The sequence below is a fragment of the Coregonus lavaretus genome (genome assembly GCF_964263955.1).
Source record: "Coregonus lavaretus genome assembly, chromosome: 25".
NCBI lineage: Eukaryota > Metazoa > Chordata > Actinopteri > Salmoniformes > Salmonidae > Coregonus > Coregonus lavaretus.
In genome coordinates, this window is record NC_140012.1 from 20651863 (window position 1) to 20673334 (window position 21472).

A 21472-nucleotide genomic window follows, 5' to 3' on the forward strand; every position below is an offset into this window, starting at 1 on the left:
TATCGTGAGGTTTTGAGTGAAAACCTCCTTCCATCAGCAAGGGCATTGAAGATGAAACGTGGCTGGGTCTTTCAGCATGACAATGATCCCAAACACACCGCCCGGGCAACGAAGGAGTGGCTTCGTAAGAAGCATTTCAAGGTCCTGGAGTGGCCTAGCCAGTCTCCAGATCTCAACCCCATAGAAAATCTTTGGATGGAGTTGAAAGTCCGTGTTGCCCAGCGACAGCCCCAAAACATCACTGCTCTAGAGGAGATCTGCATGGAGGAATGGGCCAAAATACCAGCAACAGTGTGTGAAAACCTTGTGAAGACTTACAGAAAACGTTTGACCTGTGTCATTGCCAACAAAGGGTATATAACAAAGTATTGAGAAACTTTTGTTATTGACCAAATACTTATTTTCCACCATAATTTGCAAATAAATTCATTAAAAATCCTACAATGTGAATTTCTGGAAAAAACATTCTCATTTTGTCTGTCATAGTTGACGTGTACCTATGATGAAAATTACAGGCCTCTCTCATCTTTTTAAGTGGGAGAACATGCACAATTGGTGGCTGACTAAATACTTTTTTTCCCCACTGTATGTCTCTGCATCCAGTATGAAGGAAGTTTGAGGTAGTTTCGCAAGCCAATGGTAACTAGCTGTATCTGCTAGCATGGTAACAGTTACCGTAGACTTCCAGTCATCGCACAAATGCTAGTTAGAAACTTCATTCAAACTGCATGCAGAGACAAAAAAAATGTATCCACGAGTTTGTCGGACTCTGGGTAAGTAGATAAAGGGCGTTATTGTCAAAATCCTGAAGTATCCCTTTAACACTAGAAAGGCAGAACGAGTCATTTTGAATCCAAATCTGTTTAAAATTGAAATATCTCTGCCATTTTTTAAGTCATACCCCCCTCCATCCTTGAATGTTCTTAAATAAGTATATTTAACACACGTACAGTGCCTTGCAAAAGTATTCATCCCCCTTGGCATTTTTCCTATTTTGTTGCATTACAACCTGTGATTTAAATTGATTTTTATTTGGATTTCATGTAATGGACATACACAAAATAGTCCAAATTTGTGAAGTGAAATGAAAAAAATAACTTGTTTCAAAAAATTATACAAAATAAATGGTAAGTAAGTAAGTAATAAGTGGTGCGTGCATATGTATTCACCCCCTTTGCTATGAAGCCCCTAAATAAGATCTGGTGCAAGCATATACCTTCAGAAGTCATATATAATTAGTTAAATAAAGTCCACCTGTGTGCAATCTAAGTGTCACATGATCTCAGTATATATACACCTGTTCTGAAAGGCCCCAGAGTCTGCAACACCACTAAACAAGGGATATCACCAAGCAAGCGGCACCATGAAGACCAAGGAGCTCTCCAAACAGGTCAGGGACAAAGTTGTGGAGACATACATATCAGGGTTGGGTTATAAAAAAAATATCAGAAACTTTGAACATCCCATGGAGCACCATTTAAATCCATTATTTTAAAAAATGGAAAGAATATGGCACCACAACAAACCTGCCAAGAGAGGGCCACCCACCAAAACTCACAGACCAGGCAAGGAGGGCATTAATCCGAGAGGCAACAAAGAGACCAAAGATAAGCCTGAAGGAGCTGCAAAGCTCCACAGCGGAGATTGGAGTATCTGTCCATAGGACCGCTTTAAGCCGTACACTCCACAGAGCTAGGCTTTATGGAAGAGTGGCCAGAAAAAAAGCCATTGTTTAAAGAAAGAAATAAGCAAACACGTTTGGTGTTCGCCAAAAGGCATGTGGGAGACACCCCAAACATATGGAAGAAAGTACTCTGGTCAGATGAGACTAAAATCGAGCTTTTTGGCCATCAAGGAAAACGCTATGTCTGGCGCAAACCCAACACCTCTCATCACCCCGAGAACACCATCCCCACAGTGAAGCATGGTGGTGGCAGCATCATGCTGTGGGGATGTTTTTCATTGGCAGCGACTGGTAAACTGGTTAGAATTGAAGGAATGATGGATGGCGCTAAATACAGGGAAATTCTTGAGGGAAACTTGTTTCAGTCTTCCAGAGATTTGATACTGGGATGGAGGTTCACCTTCAAGCAGGACAATGACCCTAAGCATACTGCTAAACAACACTTGAGTGGTTTAAGAGGAAACATTTACAGTGGGGAGAACAAGTATTTGATACACTGCCGATTTTGCAGGTTTTCCTACTTACAAAGCATGTAGAAGTCTGTAATTTTTATCACACTTCAACTGTGAGAGATGGAATCTAAAACAAAATTCCAGAAAATCACATTGTATGATTTTTAAGTAATTAATTTGCATTTTATTGCATGACATAAGTATTTGATCACCTACCAACCAGTAAGAATTCCGGCTCTCACAGACCTTTAGTTTTTCTTTAAGAAGCCCTCCTGTTCTCCACTCATTACCTTTATTAACTGCACCTGTTTGAACTCGTTACCTGTATAAAAGACACCTGTCCACACACTCAATCAAACAGACTCCAACCTCTCCACAATGGCCAAGACCAGAGAGCTGTGTAAGGACATCAGGGATGAAATTGTAGACCTGCACAAGGCTGGGATGGGCTACAGGACAATAGGCAAGCAGCTTGGTGAGAAGGCAACAACTGTTGGCGCAATTATTAGAAAATGGAAGAAGTTCAAGATGACGGTCAATCACCCTCGGTCTGGGGCTCCATGCAATATCTCACCTCGTGGGGCATCAATGATCATAAGGAAGGTGAGGGATCAGCCCAGAACTACACGGCAGGACCTGGTCAATGACCTGAAGAGAGCTGGGACCACAGTCTCAAAGAAAACCATTAGTAACACACTATGCCGTCATGGATTAAAATCCTGCAGTGCACGCAAGGTCCCCCTGCTCAAGCCAGCGCATGTCCAGGCCCGTCTGATGTTTGCCAATGACCATCTGGATGATCCAGAGGAGGAATGGGAGAAGGTAATGTGGTCTGATGAGACAAAAATAGAGCTTTTTGGTCTAAACTCCACTCGCCGTGTTTGGAGGAAGAATAAGGATGAGTACAACCGCAAGAACACCATCCCAACCGTGAAGCATGGAGGTGGAAACATCATTCTTTGGGGATGCTTTTCTGCAAAGGGGACAGAACGACTGCACCGTATTGAGGGGAGGATGGATGGGGCCATGTATCGCGAGATCTTGGCCAACAACCTCCTTCCCTCAGTAAGAGCATTGAAGATGGGTCGTGGCTGGGTCTTCCAGCATGACACCGACCCGAAACACACAGCCAGGGCAACTAAGGAGTGGCTCCGTAAGAAGCATCTCAAGGTCCTGGAGTGGCCTAGCCAGTCTCCAGACCTGAATCCAATAGAAAATCTTTGGAGGGAGCTGAAAGTCCGTATTGCCGTATTGCTTGTCAGATGTGCCAAGTTTATAGCGACATACCCTAAGAGACTTGCAGCTGTAATTGCTGCAAAAGGTGGCTCTACAAAGTATTAACTTTGGAGGGGGTGGGTGAATAGTTATGCACGATCAAGTTTTCAGTTTTTTTGTCTCATTTCTTGTTTGTTTCACACACAAAAATATTTTGCATCTTCAAAGTGGTAGGCATGTTGTATAAATCAAATGATACAACCCCCCCAAAAAATATATTTTAATTCTAGGTTGTAAGGCAACAAAATAGGAAAAATGCTAAGGGGGGTGAATACTTTCGCAAGCCACTCTATGTTGTTAAAATATTGATATCACTAACAGAATTTGTGTTATAAGCAGTTTTAAGAGGACATGTCATTATTTTTCTGGAGTGCCAAAAAGAGACTTTTTCAAATCCTCCTACAGAGTCACATGCAGTTAAAACGTTTTGATTTCTATATTTTGTCAGAAAGAGCAGATTCTGAGGTTTCCAAAACACTTACCATATCAAAATTACTCTCAAAATGTAAGAGATTATCTCTATTTCAATATATCACTTTTTCCAAGAGCCATGACCTTTATATCCAACAAATGGAGGAGAATAGGTATGTGCTTGCCATTTTTATAGCATGCATTAAATTGTGTGGCAATTGTGAGACAGCACAGCGGGGCCATGACGAGTCGACCGACTCCTGCCCAGGCATTTTCGGGTGTATTTTTGAGACCGTGCGTGAAGGAGATTACAGGCTACAAAGGTATTATGACGACCAACCCCTTTTTAAGGGTACATCAAGCATGATCCAAAACAAACACCCTTAAAAGGATAAAAACTTTCACACACAACACCGTGGGCCAGAAAAGGTTGAACGCATTGGCCATGCTGTAAATCCAGTATGACTTCATCCAGAGAATGACAGACTTTGATGACAAAGTAATTGTTTGCCCACAAGAAGGACTGCCGCCCCACGTTCCTGTTCAAGTGAGCACAGCACAACAACAAGTCCAAAAATATGTATTGTATGCTGCTACATAAATGATGTACTATGCCAGGGAGATATGCATACTGTAGCTAAGAAAGTAACACTGTATGTTGTGTAGTAAACTGTTAGTAGCCTATGTGTCTCACCCTAAGAATGTGGTCTCTCAACCCCTCAGAATTTAGCCTACTGTTCTGACTTGGTGGTGCACATGTAGCCTATAGCCTGTTTTAGAGAAAAGTAATCATCGAATATTGTAAGAGCATTCATTGTCTGCAAATGTGCCCCCGTTATTTATCCTACGGTTCTGACTTGGTGTACATGGAGAATACTGTAAGAACAGCCCATGTTCTGAATTCTGTCGCTGTCCATTTCAAAAGTGCTGAACAATAGGCATATCGACTACGTCTGTCTTAGCTCGCTCATTAATGTCTGCTTATGTGTCCCTGTTATTTAGCCTACTGTTCTGACTTGGTGTGCACTGTACAGGGAGAATACTGTAAGAACAGCCAATGTTCTGAATTATGTCGCTGTCAATTGCTAAAGGAGGCTAAATTACTACTTGCCTCTTATCTGCTAATCGTTCCCTTATGCCATAGTTAATTTGTACATCTCCATTGTCATATTGCTTATATGCTGTAGGTCTATCTCATTAGTAACTTATTCATCATTTTAGGCAATGTTAGAATAATGGTGGTCCTCTGTAGCTCAGCTGGTAGAGCACACGGCTTGTAACGCCAAGGTAGTGGGTTCGATCTCCGGGACCACCCATACACAAAAATGTATGCACGCATGACTGTAAATCGCTTTGGATAAAAGCGTCTGCTAAATGGCATTTTATTATTTAATTGTTTTGCTTCCTTTGTATATTATAATTAACTTGTGCTTTTCTCCACGAGGAGGGGATACTACAGTATATAACGTTGTTGGGTCTGTAACCATGTTTGCCAGTGACAGTCTCTTCGCATTCAAATATTTATGTTCAACAAAAAGTTCAGTAATAGACCCATGTAATTCCAGTTCATATTGCGAGGGTTGTTTTATTTGCGCAATGCGCTGTCTGTGCGTCAGTATATTGTCTATAAAAGTGGATCCTCGTGATTGTATTTTCTTTCCTTTTTAGACCACATAATACAATACTTTAAATAGTAGGCTAATCTCTCTCTCTCTCCTTATATTTATCTGAATTTCTGTCGCTGTCCATTTAGTAAGTGCTGAACCAATAGGCCTACCTCGTCGCAGCTCGTTTGCTTGCACTTGGTTATACTCAGAGCTAAGTGTTAATGATATAAAAACAAACATTATGAATTTACTGAACATAAATGTAATACTGTTTGTGTATGGTTCAAAAGTCAAAACTCATGTTGCCATTCGTTATTATTGAAGGAGAATGCGGTTCTTATCGAGTTACACAAATCCACAAGGAGTCAGTAGAAACCATATTTATTTAAGCAAGTCAGCCATATCAACTATGGCTTTTAAAAAGGTAGTAGGCTGAATGAACTGTTTCGCTGCCAGACGAGGCTGATGGCCAGGTGTAGCGGTGGTAAGGATTCACTCCATGATGCTGAAAGGTAAGCTCCGCTTCCCCGACAGCTTTATGTAGGCCCTAACAGTTTGTGGGCACAGTTTGTCACCGTTATAATGCATTTAATGCATTGTTTAGTGTTGTATTGAGTAGTGGCTTCGCTGGTATGCATATAAAAAAAAATGGTTGAGTTTGCCCCACCAAGATTAACATGCTAAAATCGCCACTGGATATGATCAGTTGTAATTATGAATTTGCATAAAATCATCAACTCTTTACGATATTTATTTTCTCAAATTACATAGCGTTCACATTTGGATTCCTAGGAATTACTAATCAAGCTCCGAACAAAAAGACATCAACGGAGCAAACAGATGATCGCATTATCAAATTCACATGAATTATTAGAATATTACTTATGATTTTGTATTAATATTAGTGATGTAGTGCTTACAAAAGGTGGGTAATGGGTAAACTATAAGCTCTAGTGGGCAATCGAGTTAAGACGAACAACCACCGATATAATTGAAATCGTATGACATTTTTAGAGCTGTATTGTTTGCATTTTGATTGTATTTTAATGTAGGCTTATAGGGAAGATAGGCCATGTGGAGATGTCCATATTGAAACATACAGTGTGCTCCAAAAGTATTTGGACAGTGACATATTGTTTTGTTGTTGAAATGATACAATGACTATGAGGTTAAAGTGCAGACTGCCAGCTTTCATTTGAGGGTATTTTAATCCATATCGAAATTACAGCACTTTTTGTACATAGACCCCCATTTTAGGGGACCAAAGGTATTGGGACAAATTCACTTATGTGTATTAAAGTAATAAAAAGTTAAGTATTTGGTCCCATATTCATAGCACACAATGACTACATTAAGCTTGTGACTATACATTTGTTGGATGCATTTGCTGTTTGTTTTGGCTGTGTTTCAGATTATTTTGTGCCCAATAGAAATGAATGGTAAATAACGTATTGTGTCATTTTGGAGTCATTTTTATTGTAAATAAGAATTGAATATGTTTCTAAACACTTCTACATTAATGTGGATGATACCATGGTTATGGATAATCCAGAATGAATCGTGAATTATAATTATTGAGAAAGTTACAGACGCACAAATATCTCCTAAAAAATGCTAACCTCCCTTATTATTCTAATGGTGAGAGGTTAGCATGTCTTGGGGATATGATATTTGTGTGTCTGTTTGTTGACTAAAATTAATAAATGGGTCACTGTCCCAATACTTTTGGAGCTTTAAAAAAAATAAGTTCCTATCTTGTTTGATAAGATTAGTACAGATTTTCTCAGGGGACCACACATGGGGCCCCAACCTCAAGTTTGGGAATCACTGTACTAACCTCTCTTTTTCTCTGCTTGCTTCCTCTCTCTCTGTCTCCTCTGCTTCCTCCTCCATGCATTGCAGCCTGCCTCAGCCTCACCACTGAGCCCCACATCACTGCCTGTCTCAGTAGCTTGTACTGCTCTGTAAAGCAATGGTATTATGAGAACTTAGTAGCCTATTTTTTGCTCCTGCTGAGTTAGGCTCCATTTAAGGTTAGCTTCTTACTTCGTCCTTCTAGCTGGCTAAGGAATACTAGCCAGAGTCTTTCAACGTTACTGCAATAGAAGTCTCTGACGGCAGCTAGCCCCTGACTGGCTGCATCTATAAACGACTATTTACCAGTTGTACACTCAGTCTCAGTGAGTTGGTTTTTGGTTTGTTTGGGGGATGTCTGTAGACACGGCAGGAGTAGTGGGACTGTTTCAACATTGCCTTTTGTCTGGCATTTCGCAGAATCTCTAGCTGGCTACTTGAGCCGACTCCGAGCTGGGGTAGTTCCTTTCACGTCTCAGATCCTCGGCCTGTGATGTGAGAGGGTGGAGTTAGCCGTTTGAAAGAGAAGTGAATGGGCTGTTAAAAAGGCAAATCCGGGAGCCAAATCCGGGGGATGCAGGCGAACATGACAAAGAAACCACTGTTCATGATTCCACTCATTATTTAGATGTTGACCCATAATTTATTTTCTTTATTGTGTACAACATGTATTATTATTATTGTTATTATTATTATTATTATTATTATTATTAGAAAAAAAATACAGAGGTCCGGATACAAAGTATTCATACCTCTTGACTTATTCCACATTTTGTTTTTGCCGACTTTGGGTATTTTGAGCATCATGCTATACTGTTTAAATGTCAGCCACCAGTGCTGGCCATAACCCTGTATAGGCCACCAAAGCACTGCCCCACTTTCTTTACTGATTTCTCTGAACTATTGTCCTTGACAAGTATGATAAAATCATTGTGTTGGTTGATTGAAATATTCATGTTAACAAAGAGACTGACTCCAAGGCCATTGAATTTCTGAATCTTTTTAGCTTTATGGACTTTATCCAACATGTAACCACGGCCATACCCTGGACCTAATTATTACCAAGGGGATTTCTATTGAAATATCCTCTATTGTTGATGTTGCTGCATTCGACATTGTTGACAATGATGTCCTTCTGGACAGACTGGAGAGGTGGGTTAGCCTCTCTGGTCCAGTTCTAAATTGGTTTAGGACCTATTTAACCCGGTCGAGAGTTTTCTGTCACCCTTGGTGAACATAACTCAGAGAAAATACATTTCACATGTGGCATTTCACAAGGTTCGATTTATGGTCAGATACTGTTCAATTTATATATATGTTACCCCTTGGCAGCATTATCAGAAAGCACAGCATTGATTTTCACTGCTACGCAGACGATACACAACTTTACATTTCTGTGTCACCAGAGGATTTTAGCTCCACAGATAAATTATTAGTTTGTATTAGTGATTTAAATACTTGGATGGCTCACTACTTCTTCTAGCTAAATCAAGAAAAAGACCGAGGTACTTATTGTTGGAGCCAAAGCACAGAGAGAGAATCTGCCCGCACATTTTAATTCACGGGCAATAAAGATAAAACACTGGGTAAAAAACCTAGGTGTTATTTTAGATTCTAAACTAAATTTTCGAATCAAAATAGCTTTTTACCACCTGGGGAACATTGCCAAGGTGCGGCCGTTTCTCTCTCAGGCTGATACAGAAAGACTCATCCATGCTTTTATTACAAGTAGGCTTGACGACTGTAATGCGCTCCTGTCTTGTCTACCCAAGAAAGCCATTGGTCAACTGCTAAACATACAGAATGCTGAAGCACGGGGACTGACCAAGACCAGACGGAGAGCACACATTACACCGGTTTTAAGGTCTCTGCACTGGCTGCCTGTGAGTCTTAGAATTAATTTTAAGATTATTCTATTGGTTTTTAAATCAATCAATGAGTGTGCACCCCAATACATGTCAGACATGCTTTTAAGTTATGTCCCTCAGGTCCTCTAGCACTAGTTTTTTAATTATCCCAAAGTCTTGGACCAAGAGGCATGGAGAGGCAGCCTTTAGTTACTATACCCCCAGCCTCTAGAATAGCCTGCCAGAGAACCTAAGGGGGGCTGCCGAAACTGTGGACATATTTAAAAGATCTTAAAACACATATTTTTTAGCTTTGCTATTCCTTAGGGTGCTTTTTAGTTGTTCAGTTTTTATTGTTATTATTTGTTTTTTTTATCCTCAGACGACACCATTTTGTATACATCTGGCCCTTCATTGGACACTGTGTTAACAAACCTCCAAACGAGCTTCAATGCCATACAACAATCCTTCAGTAGCCTTCAACTGCTCTTAAACACTAGTAAAACTAAATGCATGCTTTTCAATCGAACGCTGCTAGCACCCGCCCACCCGACTAGAATCACCACTCTCGACGGGTCTGACCTAGAGTATGTGGACAACTACAAATATCTAGGTGTCTGGTTAGACTGTAAACTCAACTTCCAGACTCACATAAAGAATCTCCAATCCAAAGTTAAATCTAGAATCGGCTTCCTATTCCGCAACAAAGCCTCCTTCACTCATGCTGCCAAACATGCCCTCGTAAAACTGACTATCCTACCGATCCTTGACTTCGGCGATGTCATTTACAAAATAGCCTCCAACACTCTACTCAGCAAATTGGATGTAGTCTATCACAGTGCCATCCGTTTTGTCTCCAAAGCCCCATACACTACCCACCACTGTGACCTGTACGCTCTTGTTGGCTGGTCCTCACTACATGTTCGTCGTCAAACCCACTGGCTCCAGGCCATCTATAAATCACTGCTAGGCAAATCCCCGCCTTATCTTAGCTCATTGGTCACCATAGCAGCACCCACCCGTAGTCTGCGCTCCAGCAGGTATATCTCACTGGTCATTCCCAAAGCCAACACCTCCTTTGGCCGCCATTCCTTCCAGTTCTCTGCTGCCAATGACTGGAACGAATTGCAAAAATCTCTGAAGCTGGAGACTCTTATCTCCCTCAATAACTTTAAGCATCAGTTGTCAGAGCACCTTACCGATCACTGCACCTGTACACAGCCCATCTGAAATTAGCCCACCCAACTACCTCATCCCTATATTGTTATTTATTTTGCTCTTTTGCACCCCAGTATCTCTATTTGCACATCATCTCTTGCACATCTAGCATTCCAGTGTTAATACTATTGTAATTATTCTGCACTATAGCCTATTTATTGCCTTACCTCCATAACTTGCTACATTTGCACACACTGTATATATATTTTCTGTTCTATTTCTGACTATGTTTTTTTTACCCCATATGTAACTCTGTGTTGTTTTTATTGCACTACTTTGCTTTATCTTGGCCAGGTCGCAGTTGTAAATGAGAACCTGTTCTCAACTGGCTTACCTGGTTAAATAAAGGTGAAAAAAAATAAAAAATAAAAAAAAATGTTTGTTGTGTAGTAAATATTTCAAATGGGTTGAATACTTATTGACTCAAAACATTTCAGCTTTTCATTTTTAATTAATTTGTAAAATAATTGAAAAACATAATTCCACTTTGACATTATGGGTTATTGCGTGTAGGCCAGTGACACAAAATCTCAATTTAATCCATTTTAAATTCAGGCTGTAATTTAACAAAAAGTATGAATACTTTCTGAAGGCACTGTAGTTACGGCCCTGCACATGAGCACGCAGCAACAGATAGCCTACAGTTGCATAAAGTAATGAAAATGCTATTGTGTTATTTGAAATAGTAACTTTTTTTGTATTCTAATTATACCCTAGACCTTCATAAACATAACCAAAGGATACATTTTTCAATAGCATATATTAAATATATTTATTAGACTGTTAGAATCAAAATGTTTGTGTCCAACCAGGCCAGGCCATCCTAGTGTTAAGGGGGTAAATGCCAAACTAACCTTAGATCAGTCCAGCTCCATCCTAAAGTATGCTGTAAATAGCTGTGTAAACTTCCTCCAGCCTCCCTGTAAGGAGAATAGAATTAGCGGTGGTGTTAATGCGATTTATGTATCCCTGCGAACAGACTGTTCCCCCAATACACCTGCTGTGTGTGTGTGTGAGAAAGAGAGAGAGAGAGAGACAGACAGAGAGAGAGAGAGAGAGACTTCACAAAGTACAGAAGGAATCTTTCCAACCCACTGCAGATCAAATGTATACACACACAGTACAGTGGAGAAGGATGAAGGCAGAACAACCAGGGAGCCATTTAAACCAATAGCTCACCCACTGTTCAGCAACCACTGCTCGCCGCTGTTCAAAGCAATCGCCTTCACTGTATCTCCACATGTAAGGTATGAAAAATATAAAATATACATGCTGTACTTGTACTGCTTCACAATGTGGAGCACTTTGAAGCCTGACCTTGTTTCGTCTCAGGTTTAATAAGAGTATTGCTCAGTCCTTATCCTCCTCTCCTCCTTCCCAAGCTAAAAGTTCAGTCATTAAATGTTAGTTCGTTATTTCATCACACGGTGAAACCTACACATTACCCATTGAGTCTCATGTGGAGTGAATATGCAAAATAATCTCACAACTTCAGTTTGTAGAGCTCCCATTATAGGCCCGACTTGTTTCCAGACTCACAAGAGTTTTGTAGGGTCTTAACTTTTTAATTCCAACAGCAGCAAAAAATGGATACTGGGTTTAAAAAAAAGAGGAGGCGAAAAAGTCACTATCTCCCATTGATTTTCTACCCTTAGTTTACACGCTGTGAGAGGTTGAGTCTGAACACACATTGAAGAACTTGTTCAGAAATCCATAGTCTAGGGGCTCCCGAGTGGCGCAGCGATCTAAGGCACTGGTTCGATCCTGGGCTGTATCACAACTGGCCATGATCGGGAGGCCCATAGGGCGGTGCACAATGGGCCCAGCGTCGTCTGGGTTAGGGTTTGGCCGGGGGGGGCTTTACTTGGCTCATCGCACTCTAGCAACTCATTGTGGCGGGCCGGGCCCCTGCAGGCTGACCTCGGTCGTCAGGTGAACGGTGTTTCCTCTGACACATTGGTGCGGCTGGCTTCCGGGTTAAGCGGGCGGGTGTTAAGAAGCGCGGTTTCGGAGGACGCATGACTCGACCTTCGCCTCCCGAGCCCGTTGGGGATTTACAGCGATCAGACAAGTTCGAAATTGAGGAGAAAAAGGGGGTAATTTTTTTTTTTAAATTAAAAATAAATCCATAGTCTAATCGTCCACAGGAAAGAGATTCATTGTCACCTTAACCATCCAGGCGAATATAACACTTTCTGTGACAGTGATAGTGCCATTGAAAGTTGACAGACATAATGATTAGATCTTATCAATTTCACATTAGTTCCACATACTGTGCATCAAGGCTCAGACCAACAGACTCCTAAACAGACTATCCGCTATCCACTATTCTATCCGCTGGCCATAAGACTGTTAAATGGCTAACAACTATGGCTGTCCCTCTCCCACAGACTATTCACACTGACATGCCTCTACCCACTCTGACACACACCTTCACTGTCACTCTTACTCACACGCACACACACATACTCACATACACACTCATTACTGATGCCACACACACACCCCTCACACCTGCTATAATGATTATTGATTAGATGTATTACTGCCATTATGCCGCTGTTCACTGATTATGGATTGCTATCACTATTAGTGTCTATCTAGTTATCCTGCTACTGGTCACCATTACACCATTACTCCTGTTTACATGTATATATTACATTAGTATATTAGCCTTTAGCTAAAGTGCGGATGTTGCCTGTAATGCATGACTTCTGGTTGGGGTACAGTATGTATGTACGGTCACTGTGGGGACAACATCGTCAATGCACTTATTAATGAAGCCAGTGACTGATGTGGTAAACTCCTCAATGTTATCGGATGAATCCCGGAATATATTCCAGTCTGTGCTAGCGAAACAGTCCTGTAGCTTAGCATCCGCTTCAGACAGAAACAGAGTGGCTTATGACTAATCACATATTAAGAAGACAAAGAGAATGTCAAGGAGATGTCCATCAAATAACTACTTAGTTTAATCATGCAAATAGGGAATTGTCTAAGTCACAAGATGTGAAAGAGGAAATGAGTGAATAATCATGACGGTACCTTTTGGGGGTGCAGAATGCGTCATGGCCAGGGTAAAGTAGCGTTCATGGTTCATGGACAATGTGAAAGTAGTGAATAGGCTAGATTTATTTCCCCAAACTTTTTCGCTTCTTTTTTTTTTACAATGAAATGCACCTTTTCTCGTAATCCACCAATTAACAGAGGCAGGAAAATTGTCCATTATCGGGAATTAAGCTATTTATCTACTTCCCCAGAGTCAGATGAACTCATGGATACCATTTGTACAGTGGGGAAAAAAAGTATTTAGTCAGCCACCAATTGTGCAAGTTCTCCCACTTAAAAAGATGAGAGAGGCCTGTAATTTTCATCATAGGTACACGTCAACTATGACAGACAAATTGAGGGAAAAAAATCCAGAAAATCACATTGTAGGAATTTTAATGAATTTATTTGCAAATTATGGTGGAAAATAAGTATTTGGTCACCTACAAACAAGCAAGATTTCTGGCTCTCACTGACCTGTAACTTCTTCTTTAAGAGGCTCCTCTGTCCTGCACTCATTACCTGTATTAATGGCACCTGTTTGAACTTGTTATCAGTATAAAAGACACCTGTCCACAACCTCAAACAGTCACACGCCAAACTCCACTATGGCCAGGACCAAAGAGCTGTCAAAGGACACCAGAAACAAAATTGTAGACCTGCACCAGGCTGGGAAGACTGAATCTGCAATAGGTAAGCAGCTTGGTTTGAAGAAATCAACTGTGGGAGCAATTATTAGGAAATGGAAGACATACAAGACCACTGATAATCTCCCTCGATCTGGGGCTCCACGCAAGATCTCACCCCGTGGGGTCAAAATGATCACAAGAACGGTGAGCAAAAATCCCAGAACCACACGGGGGGACCTAGTGAATGACCTGCAGAGAGCTGGGACCAAAGTAACAAAGCCTACCATCAGTAACACACTACGCCGCCAGGGACTCAAATCCTGCAGTGCAAGACGTGTCCCCCTGCTTAAGCCAGTACATGTCCAGGCCCGTCTGAAGTTTGCTAGAGTGCATTTGGATGATCCAGAAGAGGATTGGGAGAATATCATATGGTCAGATGAAACCAAAATATTACTTTTTGGTAAAAACTCAACTCGTCGTGTTTGGAGGACAAAGAATGCTGAGTTGCATCCAAAGAACACCATACCTACTGTGAAGCATGGGGGTGGAAACATCATGCTTTGGGGCTGTTTTTCTGCAAAGGGACCAGGACGACTGATCCGTGTAAAGGAAAGAATGAATGGGGCCATGTATCGTGAGATTTTGAGTGAAAACCTCCTTCCATCAGCAAGGGCATTGAAGATGAAACGTGGCTGGGTCTTTCAGCATGACAATGATCCCAAACACACCGCCCGGGCAACAAAGGAGTGGCTTCGTAAGAAGCATTTCAAGGTCCTGGAGTGGCCTAGCCAGTCTCCAGATCTCAACCCCATAGAAAATCTTTGGAGGGAGTTGAAAGTCTGTGTTGCCCAGCGACAGCCCCAAAACATCACTGCTCTAGAGGAGATCTGCATGGAGGAATGGGCCAAAATACCAGCAACAGTGTGTGAAAACCTTGTGAAGACTTACAGAAAACATTTGACCTGTGTCATTGCCAACAAAGGGTATATAACAAAGTATTGAGAAACTTTTGCTATTGACCAAATACTTATTTTCCACCATAATTTTTTCCTCATTTTGTCTGTCATAGTTGACGTGTACCTATGATGAAAATTACAGGCCTCTCTCATCTTTTTAAGTGGGAGAACTTGCACAATTGGTGGCTGACTAAATACTTTTTTCCCCACTGTAAGTATTTATATATTCATGCTACCAGTCATTTTTCAGCCCTGTTTACATGTATATCCTACTACCTGAACATTGAGTAAGGTAATGGCACTGATCTGTATTGTAATATATACGCTGGGAGTCAGAAAGCAGGTGCAGAAGGTACGTTTAATGATAAGAAAAGGCAGATAAACAAAACAGGAGATGCGTACTGAACAAAACCAATACTGCCTGATGACTGAGGCTACTGAGGGCTAAATAAAGAGAGAGTAATCAAGGTGATGATGAGGTCCAGGTATGCGTAACGATGGAGAGCAGGTGTGCGTAATGAAGATTGCCAGGACCGGTGCTTAGTAGACCGGCAACGCCGGAGTGGGGGTAGGCGTGACATGTATATACTTTAATTCTCTTATTTCTTCAACCTATATAGTGCTTCTTGCGTGTTTTTATATTTTATTTTTTTATGATTATATTTTCTATTATTATCTACAGTATATTATTATTACTATCACACTTCCCACACATTGTTGGGAAAGAGCTCTCAAGGTAAGAATATCACTGTACTGTTTTACACCTGTTTTATCATGTTCGCGTGGGGAATAAATGGGCTCCCGATTGGCGCAGCAGTCTAAGGCACTGCATCTCAATGCTTGAGGCGTCACTTCAGACCCCCTGGTTCGATTCCAGGCTGTTTCACAACCGGCCGTGATTGGGAGTCCCATAGGGCGGTGCACAATTGGCCCAGTGTCGTCCGGGTTTGGCCGGTGTAGGCCGTCATTGTAAATAAGAATTTGTTCTTAACTGACTTGCCTAGTTAAATAAAGGTTAAAAATATATATATAAAAAACTGTCCACTGTCTTCGTAGCTTGTTTACATGTATTACTGAACAAAAATATAAATGCAACAAATTCCAAAGATTTTACTGAGTTCCACCACAAACTGTCATAATCCAATCTCGCAAGTATCAGACACCTCAAGCTCTCGGCTACTATCCAATCAAAGCCACATTTACATTATCCCACCCCTAGTTAGGCACAATTGGCTTAAAAAGCCAAATGTAACACAATATCTGCCATTTAATTTCCAGCAATATTGGCCCGCATTTGTCTATCATTCACTTTGTGTATGTAGCCAGTTAGCGATAATGATAACCGGCTTCTTCTAAATGTTAACTGCAAAGTAGGCTTACTTGGCAGAATTATATCATGATTATTTATCAATAGGGTAGGCTTGTTTTGCAAACTCTGTCATGACAGCAGCAAAAAACAGCTAGACCAGCACATTCCTCCCTTGCAAAATGTGCAATTAAAGGGATATTACACTAAAGAATATATGTTATAGTTATTTTTTTCTTCCAGCCCTCAAAAATGGTCTTCTGATGTAATTTAAGCATTGACATGGACTCAGAACATCCAAATTCATTGTTTCTATATGAATAATTGTAATTTTTAGAGTGAAAGACTGAACGAATCTAAAATTAGGAAAAATAAAACTGAGAAAACAGAATTCGGGAAAATACAAAGAGTACCTATTTGAAAGCTAGGAAAAAAAGTATGAGTAGCTTGCGATATGTTTCATAATTTAAAAGTAGCTCTCATGCTAGAAAAGGTTGAAGACCCCTGATCTACACCATGGCTACCAAGTGGTACTGAACAGGCATTTGCACTTAATAAAAGCTAGAAGGTTATATATGAGACATTTCAGTTAATTTTTAAACTCACGCACAGGTACGCGTTCGCGCACATACGTGCACGCACACACTGTCACACACACACACAACATTTATTCTGAGGCTTTTATCCTTAAACTGAAATATTAGTTAAATTAAGCTGATTTCATCTTCCTCTCTTCTCCCCTCTCTCCCTCCCTGTCCTTTTTTTCTTACCACTTTAGCCCAAGGAGAAACTGTGAGGTCTGTGCAAATTTACATGTAATTACCTCTATTATGAAGATCAGTAAGGTCGCTTAGTCATTTTCCATATTGCATATTAATGGAGGCAGATGTATCAGTGCATTTTGTAAAAATGTAAAAACAAATAAATTAGCTAAACGTTCATTCCAGTCTGGCCACTGCATGTGGCTGATATCAGATCTCCATAACATCCACATTCACTGGCTTCCTATACTGTAGGTATCACGTACCTGATATACATGATACTGCCAAAAGTATGTGGACACCCCTTCAAATGAGTGGATTTGGCTATTTCAGCCACACGTTGCTGACAGGTGTATAAAATCGAGCACACAGCCATCCAATCTCCATGGCCCCTACTGAAGAGCTCTGTGACGTTCAACATGGCACCGTCATAGGATGCCACCTTTCCAACAAGTCAGTTTGTCACATTTCTGTCCTGCTAGAGCTGCCCCGGTCAACTGTAAGTGCTGTTATTGTGAAGTGGAAACATATAGGAGCAACAACGGCTCAGCTGCGAAGTGGTAGGCCACACAAGCTCACAGAACGGGACCGCAGATGGCTGAAGCGCGTAGTGTGTAGAAATCGTCTGTCCTCGATTGCAAAACTCACTACAGAGTTCCAAACTACCTCTGGAAGCAACGTCAGAACAATAATTGTTTGTCGGGAGCTTCATGAAATGGGTTTCCATGGCCAAGCAGCTGCACACAAGCCTAAGATCACCATGCACAATGCCAAGCGTCGTCTGGAGTGGTGTAAAGCTCGCCGCCATTGGACTCTGGAGCAGTGGAAACACGTTTTTCTGGAGTGATGAATGGTTTGGGCTAGGCCCCTTAGTTCAAGTGAAGGGAAATATGACATTCTAGACGATTCTGTGCTTCCAACTTTGTGGCAACAGTTTGGGGAAGGCCCTTTCCTCTTTCAGCACGAAAATGCCCCCGTGCACAAAGCAAGGTCAATACAGAAATGGTTTGTCGAGATCGGTGTGGAAGAACTTGACTGGCCTGCACAGAGCACTGACCTCAACCCCATCGAACACCTTTGGGATGAATTGGAACGCAGAGTGCGAGACAGGCCTAATCGCCCAACATCAGTGCCTGACCTCACTAATGCTCTTGTGGCTAAATGGAAGCAAGTCCCCGCAGCAATGTTCCAACATCTAGTGGAAAGCCTTCCCAGAACAGTGGAGGCTGTTATAGCAGCAAAGGGGGGACCAACTCCCATATTAATGCCCATGATTTTGGAATGAGATGTTCGACGAGCATGTGTCCACATACTTTTGGCCATGTAGTGTACCATACACCAAATTGAGTATTCACGTCACATACTACAAGCCTTTTAGCTACGTCAATAACATCAAAGAACACAACAAAAACACTTTGGTAACCTTGACTCATCTCATTTCAACATCTAGATTAATAAATACAATACAATGCCCTCATCACAAACCATGCGTAAGCAAAATACATCTGACAACTCCAGGGGCATGGGAAGTGTGGAGGAAATTAATGAATTACATACTATGCTGTTTAACTAGACATACTATGCTGTTTTTTACTTAATAATTGTCTATTGTTATATACTAGTATTTTTCACTGATACAAACTTGTCTTGTGTGACTTAGTCATAAATCTGAGCATACAGATTTATGAGCCGTTTGGGTGTGACCACAGTATGTGACCTCCTGTGTTCGCAATTGGAAGGAATTTAGCTATGTGGGAATTGCAGGGAGGAACAGAGAATGGTGGCGATATCAGCTATCTTGATCTGTACAGATGAGCTGAATAGATTAATTAAAATATATTTTGATGGAGAAGAAATGACTCCTAACCGTCTAAAAGACGTTCCTAACCAAATACTGTTTGTTTTGTGTGTTTGTTTTTTCCCCTGAGTGTGTGTGTATGGACGAGAGATTTATATCACGGACGGACGATGGACCCTAATTTTGGTAATATGTGTTGTCAACAACAGTGATATTTGAAGCATGACACTGGTATAAGACATTAGGTCTTTCATATGTAAACCTTACATAATGTAGAATGGCGGCGGAGGGGATGGCTGCAGTTTTATGTATTCTTAACGTGCTATTTTGTTTGTTTTTTTGCATTGTTTGTAACTTATTTTGTACATAATGTTGCTGCTACCATCTCTTATGACCGAAAAGAGCTTCTGGACATCAGAACAGCGATTACTCACCTTGAACTGGACAAATTATTGTTCTTTAATGAGTCAGACGAGAGGGATTTGCTCCAGACACCCGACAGGGCCCTCATCCCCGTCATTCGCAGTAGAAATAAAAGGAGATATCGCGGAAGGAGATTGGGGTGCTTGGTAAGGAGCCGGCGACGAGTGGCTAATCTGCCTTTGCCATCGATACTATTGACCAACTTAAAATTGCTTGATAATAAAGTGGACAAACTACAGGCACGAATATCCTACCAACGGGACATTAAAAACTGTAATATCTTATGTTTCACCGAGTTGTGTCTGAACGAAGACATGAATAACATACAGCTGGCGGGTTATACACTGTAACGGCAGGATAGAACAGCAGCCTCTGGTAAGACAAGGGGTGGCGGTCTATGTATATTTGTAAACAACAGCTGGTGCACGATATCTAAGGAAGTCTTGAGGTTTTGCTCGCCTGAGGTAGAGTATCTCATGATAAGCTGTAGACCACACTATCTACCAAGAGAGTTTTCTATATTCTTCGTAAATCTATTTACCACCACAAACCGATGCAGGCACTAAGACCGCACTCAATTAACTGTATACGGCCATAAGCAAACAGGAAAACGCTCATCCAGAGGCGGCACTCCTAGTGGCCGGGGACTTTAATGCAGGGAAACTTAAATCCGTTTTACCTCATTTCTACCAGCATGTTAAATGTGCAACCAGAGGGAAAAAACTCTAGACCACCTTTACTCCACACACAAAGACGCGTACAAAGCTCTCTCTCGCCCTCCATTTGGCTAATCTGACCATAATTCTATCCTCCTGATTCCTTCTTACAAGCAAAAACTACAGCAGGACACACCAGTGACTCAGTCAATAAAAAAGTGGTCAGATGAAGCAGATGCTAAGCTACAGGACTGTTTTGCTAGCACAGACTGGAATATGTTCCGGGATTCTTCCGATGGCATTGAGGGGTACACCACATCAGTCACTAGCTTCATCAATAAGTGCATCGATGACGTCATCCCCACAGTGACTGTCCGTACATACCCCAACCAGAAGCCATGGATTACAGGCAACATCCGCACTGAGCTAAAGGGTAGAGCTGCTGCTTTCAAGGAGTGGGACTCTAATCCGGAAGCTTATAAGAAATCCCGCTATGCCCTCCGACGAACCATCAAACAGGCAAAGCGTCAATACAGGACTAAGATCAAATCGTACTACACAGGCTCCGACGCTCATCTGATGTGGCAGGGCTTGCAAACTATTACAGACAACAAAGGGAAGCCCAGCCGCGAGCTGCCCAGTGACATGAGCCTACCAGACAAGCTAAATTACTTCTATGCTCACTTCGAGGCAAGTAACACTGAAACATGCATGAGAACATCAGCTATTCCGGACGACTGTGTGATCACGCTCTCCGTAGCCGATGTGAGTAAGACCTTTAAACAGGTCAACATTCACAAGGCCGCAGGGCCAGACGGATTACCAGGACATGTACTGACAGGTCACATGATCTGTCACATGATCTCAGTATATATACAGTGGGGAAAAAAAGTATTTAGGCAGCCACCAATTGTGCAAGTTCTCCCACTTACAAAGATGAGAGGGGCCTGTAATTTTCATCATAGGTACACGTCAGCTATGACAGACAAAATGAGAAAAAAAATCCAGAAAATCACATTGTAGGATTTTTAATGAATTTATTTGCAAATTATGGTGGAAAATAAGTATTTGGTCAATAACAAAAGTTTCTCAATACTTTGTTATATACCCTTTGTTGGCAATGACACAGGTTTTCTGTAAGTCTTCACAAGGTTTTCACACACTGTTGCTGGTATTTTGGCCCATTCCTCCATGCAGATCTCCTCTAGAGCAGTGATGTTTTGGGGCTGTCGCTGGGCAACACTTTTCTATGGGGTTGAGATCTGGAGACTGGCTAGGCCACTCCAGGACCTTGAAATGCTTCTTACGAAGCCACTCCTTCGTTGCCCGGGCGGTGTGTTTGGGATCATTGTCATGCTGAAAGACCCAGCCACGTTTCATCTTCAATGCCCTTGCTGATGGAAGGAGGTTTTCACTCAAAATCTCACGATACATGGCCCCATTCATTCTTTCCTTTACACGGATCAGTCGTCCTGGTCCCTTTGCAGAAAAACAGCCCCAAAGCATGATGTTTCCACCCCCATGCTTCACAGTAGGTATGGTGTTCT